General features: G+C 40.6%; 1 pseudogene; it reads right to left on the reverse strand.

The window, feature by feature from the left end:
• Positions 1-908: 908 nt before the first annotated feature.
• Positions 909-2,892, reverse strand: LOC132654344 (TAR DNA-binding protein 43-like; annotated as a pseudogene).
• Between the last annotated feature and the right edge of the window lie 12,512 nt (positions 2,893-15,404).

A 15,404-nucleotide genomic window follows, 5' to 3' on the forward strand; every position in this document is an offset into this window, starting at 1 on the left:
TGTAAAAAATTCACTTAGGAAATCCAGTAACAGAGTATTACAAAGAAATCCTCTGAAATAAACTGTAATGTGCTGGTTACTAGCTGGGCGCATTAAGCGACCCAATACTTAATGCTTTATGTAACAAAACATAACATTTCTTTAGCTTTTCTTCTTCTTTTTCTTCTAAAGAAAAAGATTAAAAAAATACTTTTTTTTTATGAGGAACAAAGAGCTTTATTAGTTACTGTTCTGTTTTCATTAATATGGAAATTTTTGAAAAAAATCACAGTTGAATTATTCAGGGTTCTCTAACAGAAAAGAACTGGTAGAACAAATACACACACATGCATGCACATACGTATCTGATCTTCTGAAAGGACTGATCTCCTTGTACTGATCTATGATCTTTTAGAGAATTTTGTTTAAACTCATTGTGTGGAATTACTTGGTTCTTGTTGTATATATGATACATTTTCTATTTTACTGATAATAGGAATTTGATTATTTGCTTTTAAACTGGATTCTTAGGGATATTGGGCATGATTTACAGCTCTGCTAAGGGGAAAGGACTGGACAATAGTACCTCATGAATTATCTGCTTTCCTCACCTGATGTCCGATTTACGTTGTTCATGTCATACCTCCTTTCATAACCCATGATTTCTCTTAGCCCCGTAATTTCGGTTTCATTTAAAATTGTTTTGTTTTTTTGTTTGAAATTTTATTGATGAAAGACTGAGTTTTATATCAGAAAATTTAAAAAAATAATTTTGATGGTCAAAAAATACTTTTAAATGTACTTCACACTGAACAAAACCAATTTGAAAATTTTAGTACATATTTTATAATAAACTTACCATGAGGTTTTGAAAAATTCAAATTCCTACCAGTCTGTACCAACCAATCAAAACCTACTGCCTAATTTCCCTAGCTACAGGATTTAGAATCCATGCTTGAGCCAAAGCCTTCATCAAGACCATTGTCTGATCCTGCATTTGATACTGGCTTCCAACCAAGAAGGGCACCAGAATTAGGACCACTGTAGGTGTTACCCAAAGCCTGACTCTTCATGCTGCCCCGACTTTGCTACTACCTGCTGGGCCTGACTGGTCTGCTAACTGGCTAACATGCCCATCATACTTCAGCTACGCTGCAGTGGTCTCAGCTGCTTCCGTCATCGCTGAAAATGACATTAGCTGACAACTCCGAAGTTCAACCCTCTACCCGCATTACCATCTGGGTTATTTCCCAAGCCAGATTCACCAGGTCTCTGGTTACCATTCCCACCCTGGTTTCCAAGGCCACCTGGATTACCACCAGATCTTCCACTTCTTCCTAACTGCCTATCACTACTGTGCTTAGCCTCAATACTGGATGCATGCCGCTGACTCCTTTAATGATCAAATCCTCCCCACAAAGAGCTTGTACAACCTTTCATTGTAAACACAACAAAGGCAAAGGCCTAGAATGTCTTGGGAATGAAGGCATCTACTCTTCTCCATGCCGACAGAAAAACTACTAAACTTCTCCTGTTCAACACCCAACAAGCTACCTTTGCACTTTCCAAAGGCTCATCGGGGCTTCGTTTAGATCTGGAAGTTTATAGTCATACCGTTGCAATCCACCACTGCACTATGATATTACTTTCACATTCCATAACTGGGACAAACCAAAGGCTTCCAGCTTTAAGATCTCTCTTGACCTGTGCCAGAAGACCCTCTCCAAAAGTGCTCAAATAGTAAGGTCTTGCTTGGTTGTTTTCCATGGGTGACCCAATACGATTACATCCTATGTGCCAGGGCTGTCCTTTCCAGTCTCACTGATGAAAAAGCATCTCCCTCATCCACCTTCCTTTCGTTATCTTTAGGAAAATAGACAGTATACCCTAGATTTTCCAAGTCATCATCAGGGGCATGCAGAATTCTTTCCCCCACCCAGACACGCTTCCTACACTGCGACACTGAATTCCAGTGACAGCAGGCCACAGGCCCTGGACGATGTGTTGTACCTGGGGAGAACAGGACCATTTCCTACAGCAGGGCCATTTCCTCATTTTCTATACATGTTTCATGAGCTTACCAATCTCTGCTTCTTTTACCTGAATATATTGAGACATCTTTGCTTAGTTTGCTCGGCCGCTGCCGTTAAGCATGACAAGGAAGCTGGCAATGAGGGTTATGGCATCCACTGAGGTACCCCTTCATACCTACAAAATCCAGTCCCTCACTTTTTAAAGAATATCTTTATTCTATTAACAAAATATATTGCCGTGTGCTTTGAGGTTTATATAAATATATTGTTTCTTTTACAAGCATAGGTATCTAAGGCTGTAAACAGTAATGACAGATAAGGCACTTCCTCAACCTAGAGTAACACTGTCAAATTGCATTCCAAATCGATTATTACAAGCTGCACCCCTTCTGCTTTTGAAACATACTAAAGGTTTTCTTGGTTTTTGTTTTTGTTTGCCACATCCAAATGTCATTTGAGTATGTGCTCCTCTTGAAAAAAAAATATATATATATTTTTAAAAAAGTATATATATATATATATATATATATATATATATATATATATATACTTTCTCTCCACGAGTTACAAAAATCATATACCAAACTACGAACTCAAGATTACCGATCAGGTAATTCAATATTATGCATGGCTTTTGTCTTCTTATTCTAAAATGGAAGTTTGGGAGAGTGGTAATGTCCTCTCCTTGTTCTTTCTTCCTATCACCATCATTATTTTTGGTGTGTGTGGGTGTGTGTGTGTGTGTGCACACATTTAGGCATGTGTATGGATGGTAAGCACATAGAAAATAACTTGTGGGAGTTGATTCTCCTCTTCTACCACATGGATCCCAGGTCTTCAGGCTTACCAATTGGTAAAGCACCTTTACCAATTCGGCCATCTTGCTTGCCCAGGACTCCCTACTACTTTAGCTGTGCATTCCATTTCCTACTTCAAACAAGATAAGGAATGTAAGTTATATGTTGGTACGTTAAGATATTTTGTTTCAACTTGCACGCATTTATTGATATTGTGAACTAACCATTTTGTTATAGTCTTTCTTGTTACCTACATATTATGACTAACATCATCCTTTAAAATTTGTTTTAATTTGCCTCCTGTATCTCTTTGCCTCTATTTAATTTTATAATGATGTACTCCTGCATGAAGCAGGTCTCTGAGCTAAAAAAAAAAAAAAAAAAAAAAAAATCTCCATTTGATGGAGCCTTATTAATATGGAGATTCAGTCCATTTATATTAAATATCATAATTGCTTCTTTTGCTTAGACTTCAACCAGGTTATTCTATGCATTATTTTCCTGGCTTCCTTTATTATTCTCTGCAGAAATTATTTTAAAACTCCGTTTGTTCCCACTCAAAAATCTGATAAAAAAAATTTACAGTGACCTATATTAAATTAACATCCACACTCATCAGCAGAGCAATGTAATTTCACTTTTGAAAAGTAGGAACTCAAACTCTAAATGTCTGTCTTTCTACTCCCTCTATAACTTATTTTAATAATAATAATAATGCCAATAAAATGGTTGTTTATTGGATACCTGCCTAACCCACTCATTGTTAAGTACTGCATATGCTGCTTCATTTTACCATACTGCAATCCTGTGAACTAAGTGTTATTCTAGTTCCCAAATAAAGTCTCCTGTTGCACACAGAGTTTAATTTGCTATAAAACCTACGATGTCCCAGAGTCAGCCTTGGAACTAGCAACTTTGGAATTAGACCAGACACTTAACTGCTATGCTGAAGTAAGTCCTTGTGAGCTGATAACCTATTGTGCTGTTTTATCGTCTAGTCACAAGAGAAAACTCAGTGTTTCATTTCAGGTATTTAAATGCTTATTAAAAGTACCTTAATCTAAAACCTCATTCACGTTCCTAGTCAAATACTGCCACCACCTTCTAACCCTTGACTTTCACATCCAGAGTGATAATAGCATATATAATGATAACGAATAATAAAATAATAATACTTCATGAGTCCCCATAGCCCCCTCCCAGACTTAGTTTGCTCTGTCACACTTATCACCTTCTACCCTTGTGTATCTTCCCTCTTCACTTTCTCCACTGGAATGTAAGCCTCGTGGGGAGGTGTGATCACAGCTGCTTCCCAAGCACCTCAGCATGTGTCCAGCACACAGCCACCATGTACAGACACTGAGTGAGAGGGTTAATTGGGCAATGGCTAGTGGTGTCGCCTCAGGGCCCTCAAGTTGTTAATTTCATCACTCCTGACCTATGGCTTTGATTCACTTTTCTTTCCTTGCACAGTTATGGACCTTGAATCCGCAATAAAAATGTCTACGTATAACATTACTTAATTTTCACTTTTCCCTGGAACTATGTGTCTCTTTGCCATTATCTTATAATAGTCACTGACACAAAGCCAAATTCTGGGAATAATTTCATTTTATCTCCTTATATGTAATTGTAAAAATTTTGATGTAGGATTTTTTTCCTTTTTTTTTTTTTATCAGTTACATTTTATTAACTCTGTATCCCAGCCATGTCCCAATCCCTCCCTCCCTCCCTCATCTCCACCATGCCCCTTTCTAAGTCCACTGATAGGGGGGACCTCCTCCCCATTCATCTGATCCTGTTTTTGATGTAGGATTTTAAAAAAAGGAATATACGTCCCACTTTGAAATCAAAAAGAACAAAATGTGGTGTTTGAGAAGGCCATCCACTGAGATATCATGCAAATGAAAAAGAGAAAGCAGAAATGAAATAGTTAAATTTTAACTCATGAGCAAATAAAGAAAAAAAAAGTCAGTGGATCAAGCACAAAAAAATAGCTAAAGTAAGTGCCTAAATTTTCTGTAAAAAGAAATTGTCCTTAATCAGCTTTTAAAAATAATTTAAAGATGCTGTTGCTTGTAACCATTTACTTCACATTAAAAACCTTAGCAACCACAAAGCAGGGTTTGGTCTCCGTGTGGTTCATGACTGCACAGCGGAGCCTGTTACCACTTTATCAGCATGAAGGTTCCCGTGGACCCGTGTTTGAGAAAGACATGAAAAGGCACAGGTAACTTCACACCAGGTTCCTGCGATGGCAGAGATGTGGAACCTGAAGTGCACAGAGGTGATTAAAAGCTGAGCTGCCTTCTCTCAGCTGATGGCAGAGTCTGGTTGCATGCAGAAGGGTACCTTGATGGTCAAGGGCACTGGCGGCTCTGCCGGAGGGTTTGGTTCCAGTCAAGCTCACAGCCACCCTTATCTCGAGTTCCAGGGGACATTGCTCTCTTTTGGCCTCTCCATGCGTCATACACACACGGTGCTCAGATATAGATGCAGGCAACGTGTCCATTCACATGATATGAAATAAATGTTTTAAAGTATTTCTTTAAGAGAATCCAAGATGGTTTCTCAATTCACAGTAACTTAGGCCAACCTGGCCTATGTGAGGATCGGTCTTTTAAAAATATAAAATGAGAATGGGGTATGAAAATATTGAACAGCAGACGCCTAAATAAACCACACTAAAATTTATAAGATGTTGCCAAAAGTAATATTTAAAACAAAAATATACCTTTTCAATGACACCAGCCAAAAACTAAAAAATTCAAGTCAAATAAAGTTGGCAGAAATGGCACAGGGAAGAGCAGAAACAAGCACACATGAAAGACAAAAAGCAGTAATAGCTGGTCAGTCAGCGTGAAATGAGTGGGAAGGGGGGTCAGAGCACACAGGCTCCATCCAAGGGTAGGGCAATTCTCCGCTCTCACCCACCTGCTCCAGAAGGCAGGGAGCCGCTTGCTTGTCAGCTGGACTTCTGGATTAGAAGATAACTGTCTTCTGGACAGCCTTTAGCAGGAAGCCTCCGCCTACAGACTTCCTACAGTAAATGAGATCCTGGTCAATGGGACCTGACTTCTGAAAGAAGAGTTGTCAGCACTCGGTTAAAAGAGAACTGTTTACGGGGGGGGGATGGGCAGAGGACAAGAGGACACACCCACCCTGAAAGGAGCCAGGAAGGGCCACTCCTGGTTGTCCGTGAACATGTTAATGGCTGATAGTGGAGGACTTCTTTAGTAAAGCCTCTGGTTTAACAGTCCAGTCCTAATGCACCGGTAGGTAGTTCCCAGAGGAAAAACCCTCACACCATTGAGGTGTCCATAGGTCAAATAAAACAAATCATCATTTAGAAAGTTATAAAGAGCAGGAAGCCAGCCTGGGCTACACAGTAAATTCAAGCCAAGCCTGGATTACATAGTGAGACCCTGTTTCAAAAACAATAATAAGATTCCTGGGCAGTGGCAGTGGCACACCCCTTTAATCCCAGCTCTCAGGAGGCAGAGGTAGGAGGAGCTCTGTGAGTTCCAGGATAGCCAGGGCTACACAGAAAAACCCTGTCTTAAAAACAAACCAACAAAATAACAATAATAATCATTAGCATAATAATGTTGGAGAAACAGCTCAGAGTTAAGAGCATTTACTGCCCTTGGAGAGGGCCCAAGTTCAGTTCCCACTCTTATGTTTGGGTGCTCATAACCACTACTATAATTCCAGATCAGATGCCTTTTTCTGGCCTCTGCAGGCACCCACATGTGTGTACATACATGAACACACACACACATAAATAATGGAATACATTTTAAAAGTCATTTAAATGGTGCCAGCTAATCTCAACTGTAACACAGATCCAAACAGGAGGACCAAGTGGCATTAATAACTACTTATCAAAACAGAATTCGTAACAAAGTAAGAAAAATGACCACATAAATGAAACCAATGAGACAAAATAGAAATGGTTGCTACATAGTACGGCATTACCACAAAATAGTTGCTAAGCTTTGCTAAATTTTCAAAACTAATAGAGCCCCAATAATAACATCCCAGAATTATTTAAAACTAAATAAGCAAAAGCTTTCCTGTGAACCAAACATTGCTATGATTGCAAAATATAAAAAGGAAATGCCAGAAAAAGTTTCTTAGACTAATCGCAAACATCCCAGTATGGAAATTGCCAGTGGCTCTGCTGAGGCTCCAGACTGATGCAGCACAAGAAACTTAACCAGCGTGAGTCATCACATTAGCGAAGGACATCACTGACAGAAAGCCACTTCCAATGTTGTCTAAATGAAAATGTTCAAGAATAATTTTTAACTGACCTTCAAAAGGTATTGCTATTTCAAGTTTTATGTTGATTGCTTAGCACACAAAGGCCATGGATTTAACCTCAGTAAAACACGCACACACATACACACATACACACACACACACACAGTTCAAGTTACATGCTGACAAACTTAATACAGATTTATTTGTGTCATTCCTTTAAATAAACCACTAATGAATGGAGAAATTTGACCTTTCTACTTATATATTAGAAATTATTGACAGATCATGTATTAGTTCTTTATATGATTGTAGTATTGTCATTTTTATTTTATGCGTATGACTGTATGTATGTATGTATGTATGTATGTACACCACATGATGCAGTGCTCACAGAGTCCAGAACGGGACATCAGAACCCCAGGGTCTGGAGTTACAAATGGCTGTGAACTGTCATGTGCATGTATACTAGGAAGCAAACCCAGGTCCTCTATAAGAGTAAAGGCACTCATAACCATCAAGCCATCTCTCCAGGCCCCATGTATTAATGTCTACTTTGTTACTGAAACAAGAGGAAGAAGTAGAGAATGCACTTAATGAAGATGTAATGAATCACATCTTTAGAGTAATAAGGACAAAAGCAAAATTCAAGTGATGAAACTATTACCAGAGACAATAACCCACCAAGTTCTAAGTCACGAATTTAACTGCGGCTCTCTATGAAATGACACATGATTAGCATATCTGAAACAGAATGAATTCACTGATACTAGACATCAACATATTAAAATGATAAAAAGTGCATTTAATTTAGGTCACTAGGTTTGGGTCTTTTGTTTTAAAACATGACAAAAAACAGATTTGAAAAGCTGTCACTGTATAATATGATTCTGGTAGGAAATGTTGAATGTAGAAAACATCAATACCCATGGTTGTTTTATAAAACAAACCAATGGCAATGATGATTTTCCTCTCTTTTTTTATTTTTTATTTTAATTTTTATTAATTACACCTTATTCATTTTGTATCCCCCCATACCCTTCCCTCCTCCCTTCCCCATCCCACCTTCCCTCCCCCTTCTCCATGCATGCCCCTCCCCAAGTCCATTGATAGGGAAGGTCTTTCTCTCCTTCCATCTGATCCTAGTCTAGCAGATCTCATCAGGAGTGGCTGCACTGTCTTCCTCTGTGGCCTGGTAAGGCTGCTCCCTTCTCAGGGGGAGGCGATCAAAGAGCAGGCCAACCAGTTCATGTCAGAGGTAGTCCCTCTTCCCATTACTATGGAACCCACTTGGACACTGAACTGCCATTGGCTACTTCTGTGTAGGGGTTCTAGGTTATCTCCATGCATGGTACTTGGTTGGTGTATGAGTCTCAGGAAAGACCCCTGTGCCCAGATTTTTTGGTTCTGTTGCTCTCCTTGTGGAGCTCCTGTCCTCTCCAGATCTTACTATTTCCCACTTCTTTCATAAGATTCCATGCACATTGCCCAACAGTTGGCCATAAGACTCAGCATCTGCTTTGATAGTCTGCAGGGCAGAGCCTTTCAGAGGCCCTCTGTGGCAGGCTCCTAACTTGTGTCCTGTTTTCTTCTTCTTCTGATGTCCATCCTCTTGCAATGATGAATTGTATTCGTGACTTAATTTGTGGCATTTTATGGAATGGGCTTTAACTCTGTTTTCTGCTTAATCATTAATCTTAGGAGGTGAATTCAACTGGAGCTCCCACTTCATAGACAAGGTAATTCAGGATGAGAAAGAGGAAACATTGTGGTTTGAGTGTGAAATGCTCCCCATAGATTCCTGTGTCTGAACACTATTCCCAACTGATAGTGCTGTTTGGGGAGGTTGCAGAACTACTAGGAAGTAGAGTAGTTTGGAGGAAGTGGGTCACTTGTTCACAGCCACATTCCGGTATGTGTGTAGTGTGGCCAGCCTACCTCCTGTTTCTGCCTCCATGCCTTCCCTGCCTGCTGAATGTCTTCCTGTTGTGATGGACTCTACCCTACTGTAACTGAAAGGTGGGGATAAACCCTTCTCCCTTAAGTTGCTTTTGTCAGGGTATTTTATCATAGCAAAGCTAAAAAAAAAACAAAATAGGCATTTGGTACCAAGAAATGGAGCCATTGTTCTGTGATAAGCCTGACTCGGTGGATCTTAGGCTTAGGATCTCATTTGCTGGAGGAATGTGGATGACTTTGGAATGCTGAGCTAAAAGAGCCTCAAATACTGTAGACTGACAGATTGAGAAATACAGTGTCTCCTTAGAATATCATCATTTCTTCCATCTAGTCACATGACTAAGAAAATACTTCATCTATGATGAGTATGTCTGTACTGCCCGACAGAGGCTGAATTCAAGTGACCTCTCAGACTTTTTCATATACACTGGTAGTACATCTCTCCCTCTCCCCCGCCCACCAAAGTACCAATGGCAAACTAACATCATCCCTGGGTAAGCAACTAGGCTAAAGGATCCAAGATGGCTCCAATGTCAGTATGACAAAAATGGCTAGAAGGTTAAACCCTATGGAGACAGTCAGTAGCGCTCCCACATACAGTTTCCCCTCACAGAGGCCTCAGGGCATTAATAAATGTCATATGGTGGCTTGTCAATCTCAGGAAATGTCTTCCAAGCAAGAAAGTGGGGCTGTCATTTTTGGAAGGCCTTTGCCAAGATGTGGATATCGCTTATTCTGCCATATTTGATTGATGAGGTAATGACAGCCTCTCAGTAAAACAAAGTTTGTAGGTCTTCTGATGCTAGAACTGCATTTAACCAAGGCCCCAGGTACTATAACTCACACTCAACTTTCTTCCACCAATGACTGAATGAACTGGGGACCCACTATAAAAAAAACAAACAAACACATAGGAAGGACAGCTTTAGCTACCTTCACCCAAGGACACCACAACATTCTTGCCCAACATTCCTACGATGCAAAACCGTTAGAGAAGAATCATCCTTCCCTCTCTCTGTCACTCTGGGTCAGCCAGGCAGTGCTATCTGTCTGATTTCTAGGCTTTTTGGAACTTTTATTTCCTTGCACACAGGCATTGCTTCTAGCAAAAGCTATGCATATTTGATTCTATTGAGCCATCCAGGTCTCAAAGAGCTCACATTAGTAGAAAAGTTCTATCACTGTAAGGTGAGCTCAAGGATGTGTGGTACATGTTGCTGTTGCTTCTTCTGTGCCCTGTCATAGAATCTCCTTGGTAGCTGAATTCACCTGCAGTACCTCTAGGCTGTTTTTCTGCCTCTTTCCAGCTAAAGGTCAGTGAACAATCAAATTCAGGTAGTGCCCAAACTGTATGTGGAGGGATTATGTGCATGTGAGTACAGGTATCTGAGGACACCAGAGGTGTCAGCCTCCCTGGACGTGTAGTTAGAGGAGATTGTGTGAGCCACTTGACATGAGCAGTGCTGAGAACTGAACTCAAGTCCTCTACAAAAGCAGTGGCTTTTCTTAGCCACCGAGCCAAATCTCCAGCCCTGTGGTGTCTTTTACTCTTAACCCAATGATAGAAAACCTGGGTGGGAAGCTGTATTATGTGGTGCCAAAACAGCCCCAGAAACAAGAGTCAACATCACAAACAAAGTTGCCAAGGAAAATAAAGCCCACAAGCAAAAGGCAGCACCAAAGAAGGGTACCCCGCAAGCCTAAAGGCAAATCGTACCTATTCCAAAGCTGTCAGATTCCTGTCTCTAGAGGCCCAGATGTGATGTGCAAGGTGCTATAGCTTGAATTCTGCCCCGTATGCAAAGACTGAAGGCATAGCTTCAAGGATCGCAGAATGTGATCACATTTGGTAATAAGGTCCTTGCATATGTAATTCATTCAAAAGAGATAATACAGAAGCAGAGTGGGTTCCTTGTCCCTTATATGTCTGTCCTTTGGAACTCTGGGGACAGAAACACAACATGTGAGAAGGGTATGTTAAGGCAGAGGTGGTGTGATGCCTCCACAACTAATACAGCCAGGTGGAAAGACACCAGAACACGGAGAGAGACCACTTCCTCACAGGCTTGAGACAGAGCAATCCTGAGTTCCCCAGAACATGGAAGAAACCAATTCTTGTTGTTTAAGCTGCTCAACCAGTGTCACTTTGTGACAGCAGCACTGGAAGCTAATCTAACCCCCGCATCCGTGAGAACCGATCAGAGTTGGCTTCTGTTCCCTTAAAAGCAATCATGATACGAAACCAAGCACCTGGCGTCTCCTGCCCTCGCTCTGAGGAGAGGGAGCACCCTGCCAGAACCAGAACTCTCTGCACAGATTTATTTTTAATCTCCTCCAGGACAAAGATAAATGAACAGGCAGAGTTTAGAAGTTCTCTTCTAAGAGCATCATGAAAATAGTTTTAGCCCCCAAAAAACTTTGAAAGCAGATAAAACTAAAATCCTGCCCTGGGGAAAGTTCCACTCAACAAGGCAAGTATTTCTCCAGGATAAAGAAGTCAGCAGATGCATAAGTCATTTTTTTTCATGAGATTGCTGTCCATTGCCCCAGTAAAAACTAAGGAATATGTTTTGTAACGCCTTTAGTTTTAGACTAGAGGATTAGATTACTTTTTTCCCAATAAAGTGAACTAGCAAAGCTGTGCTGTCTGCACATTTAAAACGGATGTCTTTTGTCTTCATTCCCAAGTGTGTGCCTCAGGCCTATACTCTGTGAAAGTTCCACCCCAGAGCAGAATGTTGCTCAGGCCACAGGGCCTGAAACAGCCTTTCCTCCTCATCAACCCCACAGATTCTGGCAGGCACCCCACTGAGAATCTTTAGCCAACAGACTCCCAGACATTGGAACCTCTTGGTAGTGGGAGTCTGCATGGTCAAGTCATCAAAGGCCTGCCCATGGCACCTCCTCTTTCCCACCCACTTACCTGCTGCAGGCTGGGAAAATTCACCTCTTCCTCAGAGACCTAGAAGAAGGGGCCCAGCTCTGCCTCCTGAGCCTGATTTCTCTTCAGCATGCCCTCCCACTCTCAGTCTGTTATAGCCTGATCTCAGAGTCTCTCCATTCCGTTTTCTGTCTCTCCAGTAAATCTTGTAATAAACTCCTTACCCCTAACAATGTGTCTCAGGGTCCCTCTTGTACCCCACATCCAAGACCTTTTGTGGAATGTAAGAACAATACTTTTGTAACTTTTTATATTAATTTATTTTATTTGTTTGTTTGTTTCCGTGTTTGCTTGTTTATAACTGCAGCTGAGGAGGGCATGTACATGCCACACTGTTTGTGTGGAGGTCAGAGAACAACTTGCAAGAGTCACTTCTCTCCTTCCATCAAATAGGTCTCAGGGATGGAGAAAGTCCCTTTACCTGCTGTGCTACCTCACTCGCCTGAGAAGAAGAAAAGGAGGAGGAAGAAGAGGAAAGAAAAAGAAGAGGAGCAGGAAGGGAGAGGAGAGGGGGAAAAAGGGGAGGAAGAGGAGGAAAAGAAAGAAGAAGGAAGAAGAAAAAGAAGAAAAATGAAACTCCTATTGCTAGTAATGATGGCTGAAAATTATGATGATGGCAATGATGGTAATTATAATAATGATGATGATAATGAGGAGACTGAGAAGAGTGACAAGCAGAATTTACCCAAGTATCAGCAATTATTATGCCCCTTACCTAGAACTCATTAATCATTATAAACCCTAAGAAGCTGACTTTCTGGATATATAAGCCATAAATTATCTATCATTAATGATTTAGCAGGTATGGACCAGCCATATACAAAACCTGACTGTTTATTCTATAAAACCCAGGCCAGGAAGGACCACACTTTAACCAAGTAATAGTTTTGAATATAGAACACTACAAATTCATGTGTTTGTTTTTGAGAAGCTAACAAAATACACCTTTTTAAATCTGAGGCTTTGGGAAAGACAGCTTTTCTTACTCGAAACCTTACAATTAGTACTCCTGGCCCTGGCATTTGGTGTGGGCAGTATATGTTTGCTAAAGACTGGAATTTTCAGAACTAAAGCATAGGCTATAGGCTTCCAGCTCCAAAGCTCCCTCGACTAGGAGTTTCAGCTAAAGTCAACCTCATAGACTCCTGGGAGCCTACCCCCATCCTAACCCTAACCTCTCCCCCACCTGTTCTCCCCATGTCTGATCTCCACCCCGATTCTTCTCCCCACCTCCTCTCCCACCCAGTTCCCTATCTCCATTCAGACGTCTATTTTATTTCCCCTTCTGAGTGAGATTCAAGTATCCTGCCTTGGACTCTCCCTGTTACTTAGCTTCTTTGGGGCTGTGGATTATAGCTAGGTTATTCTGCACTGTATGGCTAATAACCTCTCGTAAGTAAGCGCATACGATGCATGTCTGTCTTGGTCTGAGTTGTCTCATTCAGGATGATCTTTACTAGTTCCCACCATTCACCTACAAATTTCATGATGTTCTTGTTTTTAATACCCAAGCAATATTCTATTGTGTAAATGTACCACAGTTTCTTTATCCATTCCTTGGATGGGGGACACCTACGTTGTTTCCAGTTTCTGGCTGTTACGAATAAAACTACTATGAACACAACTGAGAAATGTCCTTGTTGGATGGTGGAGCATCTTTTGAGTATATGCCCAGGAGTGGAATAGCTGGGTCTTGAGGTAGAGCTGTTACCAATTTTCTGAGAAAGTCCCAGATTGATTTCCAAAGTGGTTGTATAAATTTGCCTCCCACCAGCAATGGAGGACTGCTCCCCTTCCTCCACATCCTCAACAACATGTGATGTCGCTTGAGTTTTTGATCTTAGCCTTTCTGATGGGTGTAAGGTAGAATCTCAGAGTAATTTTGATTTGTATTTCCCCGATGACTAAGGACATTGAGCATTTCTTAAGTGGTTCTCTGCCACTGAATGGAATTTAAATGTTCTGTTTCTTTATGGAGAACTGAGTCCATTGATGCTGAAAGATATTAAGGACCAATGATTTTTAACTCCTGTTATTTGGATTTTGGAGATGGTAGAATGTATGTAGTATGAGTGTGTTTGCTTCCCTTTTTTTGTTTTTTTGCTGAACTGGGGTTATTTAGTTCCTGTGTTTCCCTTGGGTGGAAATTTTCTTTCTAGGATCTTCTGTAGAGCTGTATTTGTAAATAAGTATTGTTTAAATTTGGCTTTGTAGTGAAATATCTTCTTTTCTCCATCTATAGTGATTAAAAGTTTTGACAGGTTTAGTAGTCCAGGCAGACATCTGTGGTCTCTTAGTGTCTGTAAGATTTCTGCCCAGGCCCTTCTGGCTTTTAGAATCTCTGTTATAAAGTCAGGTATAATGCTGGTAGGTCTGCCGCTGTATATTACTTGGCCTTTTCCCCTTGCAGCTTTTAATACTTTTTTGGTTCTGTACATTTAATTCTTTGATTATTATATGCCAGGGGATTTTCTTTTCTAGTTCAAACTATTTGGTGTTCTAAAAGCTTCCAGTATGTTTATAGGCATGTCTTTCTTTAGGTTGGGGAAGTTTTCTTCTATGGTTTTGTTGAAAATATTTTCTGGGCCTGGGAGCTTGGAGTCTTCTCCTTCTTCTATTCCTATTATTCTTAGATTTGGTCTTTTCATATTAACCCAGATTTCTTGCATGTTTTGTGTCAGGAACTTTTTAGATTTAATATTTTCTTTGACCAATGTATCTATTTCTTCAATCTTCACCTGAGATTCTTTCTTCCATCTCTACAATTCTGTTGTTGATACTTGTGTCTGTAGTTTCTGTTCTCTTCACTAGGTTTTTCATCTCCATGACTGCTTCAGTTTATGTTTTCTTTACTGCTTCCCTTTCCATTTTCATGTCTTGAGTAGTTTTATTTATTTCCTTCACTTGTTTGATTGTATTTTCCTGCATTTCTTTAAGGGATTTATTCATTCCCTCTTTAAAGGCCTCTATCTTCAGAAGATTAGACTTAAGGTCATCTTCTTGGACTTTGGCTGTGTTAGGATATCCAGGTCTTGACGTAGGATAGCTGGGCTCTGTTGCTGCCATGTTGCCCTGGCATTGTTGATTGTGTTCTTATACTTGCCTTTAGCTATCTGGTTGTTCGTGGTGCTGTCTGGACATTCCTGATGCCTGCAGGACTTCTCAGGGAGGCAGGCAAAGCCTTGGGCTTGACATGGAGCTCAGGGGACAAACCGCAGCTCACTTCTGTTGGCTGCCCCAGGTGGATCTGGTAGGCAGGGAGTTGGTGGGGAAGGAGTCTATCTTCAATGTTCCAGATGGTAGAGTTCAGGGAACAGTGTGCAGCTCACCTCTCATAGAATATATTTTAAAAGGTATATTTTAAAAGTAACTTTTATTCACCTGAGGTAATTGTTGTCTCTGAGGTATACTGCCTCTATCTGCTAACCTAGG

This window comes from Meriones unguiculatus, chromosome 5 (genome assembly GCF_030254825.1).
Source record: "Meriones unguiculatus strain TT.TT164.6M chromosome 5, Bangor_MerUng_6.1, whole genome shotgun sequence".
Lineage (NCBI taxonomy): Eukaryota > Metazoa > Chordata > Mammalia > Rodentia > Muridae > Meriones > Meriones unguiculatus.